Below are 4,204 nucleotides of genomic sequence, written 5' to 3'. Positions count from 1 at the left end.
TGTGTCCTGGGTGTGTGTGATGAGTGTGACATTAAATTACTGTGTTTTCCCCAAGCTGAGTCTGTTTTGCCCAGGACCTCAATCAGTGAAGATCCCTCCTTGTCCTTTGTCTCAACCCAGGAGCTTTGTCCTCATCCCAGAGTGTGAGGGGGGAGCTGAGTGAGCAGCCCTGGGGCTGGTTCTTTGGGGTCATGGCAATAGCTCAAATTCAGGATCCCCATTCAGGAACATATTTCAACACGTACCTTAAAATCAACTCTAAGGGAAGTGTCTTACCAAAAAAATGAGCAATTAAGCAACTCTTTAATTACTCTCTTCTGAAGGCAGCAAGACTGGGACAAGGCTGAATCCCTGTCATGGCAGAGCCCATAAAGCATGGCAGTGGGAGAAGAAGACAAACCTAGTGCTTCTCTGCACTGAGGTCCCACTTCATCAGCTCATTCTGTGTCTCAGTGATGTCCCAGACAGCCTGGAAATTTGTCGATGGTCAGACAGGAGTGGGAGAGTTTGATGCTGGGGTTTCTGAACACCAGGAGCCCCGTGGTTCCACCTCAAAGACTGTCTGGCATCCCTATACTGGGGACACTTTGCTCTCTCCTTTCATCCATGCTCCCTCTCAGCTGCACCTCCAGTGTTGTCCAAAGCTTATTGAAATGAAACATGTTTTTCCCTTGGCTTCGTTGGGCTCCAGCTCAGGCTCCCAGCATGTGTCTCTTCCAAACACAGCTACCCCAGTTCAGACACGGCTTGTCTGAAGGCTCCTGGCACCCACGTCCTGCAGTTTTCCCTCTCAGCTTCAAGACACATGGCCAAAGACTTCATGCCTTGAGTAGGGACCATTGCCTGGCTGGATGTGTGGCTCCTTCCAAACTGCCAGCTTTAGCACCTTGGCCACGTGCAGCTTCAGCCCTGACTGGTGTGGCTGATGTTTCTGGGGGCCCACCTACAGCTCTGCACCCCCCTCCCTCCTTTCATGCACACCCAGACACACATTTGGGTATGCAGAGCCATGTGCCTTTGCTGGCTTTGTTCCAACAAGCAGAAAATAAAGAAGTGGGAACCTCTGGCCTGATCTGCAGGGACAGGATTCCTGAATTAATAAGTCACTAACATCTAATTCACCTCCCTGTCCTCAGCAGCAAGCCTAATGTTTCCCTCTTTGCCTCTAACAAAAGCAATAAAAAGGAAAAAAAAAATAATTAAAGAAATAGAAAATTCCTGAACAACCATTTTCTTTTCTTTCTTTCCTTTTGTGGTTTGTTTTTTTTTTGCTCCTAACATCAGTGACTGGGGGTACTTCCACGATCTTGAAATTAAAACAATCCAGACAAACAATATGCTGAGCTCTGTCCTGCTTCCTGCTGCAGTTATTCCTAATGTTTGGCCTCAGATCAGAGGCAGCAGCAATCTTTATAAATATGACAGTGGGGCTGAGAGCTGCTTCCAACAGAAACGCCTCCCGAATCATGTCAGGAATTTATGAGGCTGAGAAGGGGCCAAGATGGAAATATGTTCTGGATCAACTGGCATTGGATAGGTGGCTCTGATCAGCTTGGCAGTGGTAGGATGAAGGAGGAATCCTCCAGATGGAGGAGTGGAGGTGTATTTATTGATTTTAAAAAATAATAATAATAAATGGAAGCTGAGAGTGACAAGAAAAGGCATTGGTGGTTTAAAACTCAAGCTCTGCCAGACAGGGCCAGCAAGGAAAAGGCTTGAAAAAGTCTAAATTCCTCTACATCTTTGTGTGTTACTGTTAAAGCTCCTGGACCACTTGGTACACCAAAAGAAGCAATCCCTATACCTCTACCTTTTCCCCTCTAAGTCACATCTTCCTTCACACATCTGGGGGGCCCCCTCATTGCAGAGAAGGTGTCACCTGTTGGGTTTTGTTTAATGACTCCCTCTTCTCAAATGCAACATGAAGTATTTTTGCCTATCTCTGTTTCTGCTGAGACCACATCAGGCAAAACAGTCTTCCTCAGAGGCAGATCAGCCTCCTACACCTGAATAAAAAGGTGGGGAAGGGAAGAAAGACACGGGGAGATGGGCTGGTGGAAACATGGAAAGTTGCAAAAGAAGCACCAGCATCTATTTTCTTTCACTGCACTTGCAGAGACTCAGTGTTAGACCTTTTCATCCCATTTTCCTGTACCAGGAGGTAATCAGGTCTGTGAGCAACAGATCTCACCTGGGCAGAGAGGGAGTGACCTGCATCAGCTCAGCCAGAGAACAAGATTCTTTATTAAGCAAACTGAGCACATAGCAGCAGCAGCAGGATTTTCTGGGGGTAAACTCCTGGTTTGTATCTTAATAGGGCTTTTGGTTGGGGCAGAAAATGTGGTGCCTCATTTTATTAGTCAGATATCAAAGAACAGGCACTAAGGGAACGTGGACAACAAAAATCATCAGAGGGCTGGAATATGTCTGCTGTGAGGACAGGCTGAGACAGTTGGGGTGAAGAGAAGGCTCCAGGGAGACCTATTATGGCCTTTCAATAATTCAAAGGAGCTTGTAAGAAAGATGGGGACAGACTTTTTAGGTGGGCCTGTAGTGACAAGGAGTGATGGTTTTCAACAGAAAGAGGGGAGACTCAAACTAGACAGAAGGAAAAAAGGGTGCACAAACAAGATGATGAAACACTGGCCTAGGTTGCCCAGGGAGTTAGTAGATGCCTTAAGCCTGTAAATATTCAAAACCAGGTTGGACAGGGCTCTGAGCAACCTGAGATGGCTGAAGATGTTCCTGCTCACTGCAGGGGGGTTGGACTATTGACCCTTAAAGGTCCCTTCCAATCCAAGCCATTCTATGATTCTATAATGAACAATTTTTGTCTAGATGCCATTGTTGAGAAGTAATGCCTTGAATTTGCCTTCTAATCCCAAAGCCAGCTCAGGGATGGGGCACACACTGTTTTTCACACTGTCCAAGCTGCTGATAAAATACATGATGAAGGCAGCTTGAAGGGAAGAGTTCATTTCTTAATACATGAAGACATCCTACATTGGGAAGTGCCTGTATATAGATGATGCTTAGAGTGTCTAACAAAAGGAGAGAGGTAGCAGAAGAGAGAATATCAATTAAAGTAGCCCTTATTTGAAGGCCAAATTCTCCTTCCATTTTTTTTTGGAGCTCCTGAGGATGAAATGTGGGTCTGGTATATTTGGATTTTGTTAGGAGAAAACTGTCCCCTAAACCCACCCATGTCAGAAGCTGGGAGGGAGTTGCAAAGGAAAGAGAAGTCATTACTTGCTTCTTAAATACCTTTGCAAACACTTGTTTCTCATTAGATATGGGTAGGGGACACTATCTGTGACCTGATCTGATGTGGTCACTTTTGTGGTCACTTTTGTAAGGACAAGAACTGGGAAGAAATGACTTTTTAAAGTGTCACTCCCCAGCTTGAGATGATTAAATTCAATTCTGCTGAGGAGGCAGATGAAGTAATTTTAAGGGCAAGATGTTGCCCCAGCTCACACCTACACAGCCTTTGGGGTTGTGCTGGATCCTCATGTCTTCTCCAGCCCCTCTGCACACAAGCTGCAAATATTTAGACTTCTTGGCTCTCCCTCACTCATGTGTAACTTAAACCTTCATCTGTGTGACCCTTGACTTCTGCCTCAAACCTTACAACTTGTATATCATTACTGAGTTCCTGTCCCATCATTCCTGGGCCTCCTTTGGACTGTTCCATCAGCTTCATTGGAGGTGAAATTCCCATCTTTTTCCAATATTCTTCCACCCAGAGCTCTCATTCCTGGGGCTGGTCCATAACACATCACGTTGCTCTTCATGTCCCTGCCAGGTAGGACTTTATTAGTTTTGGTCTACGTGTTGGATTATTGTTTGGATTGTTGTGCAACTCATTCCTGGACAACAACAGGATTCTGTGCATTCACTTGTGTTTCAGTCATTGTTTCCAGGACTGAAACTTTCCAAATTATAATTAAGTAAGAAGTAAAGAAGAAGAAAAACAATCACAGGTCAGTGCTGCTCTCTACTCACAAAAGCCATCTCACCAGTGAAACAATGCCCCTAAAATTTGGCTTCAGATGTTACAGCCCAAGCACAACAACTTTTGTCACCTTTGACAGTTTTTTTTATTGCTGTTTCCTTCCAGACTGGTCAATATTTGCATAATAAAGTTCCTCTGATGCTGGAATGCAGCCATACCTTTGGAAACAAGCCCTGGCCCTGTCAGGAA

This window comes from Chaetura pelagica, unplaced genomic scaffold (assembly GCF_000747805.2).
Source record: "Chaetura pelagica isolate M959 unplaced genomic scaffold, ChaPel_1.0 scaffold430, whole genome shotgun sequence".
NCBI lineage: Eukaryota > Metazoa > Chordata > Aves > Apodiformes > Apodidae > Chaetura > Chaetura pelagica.
Note: the sequence above shows the minus strand (reverse complement) of the source record.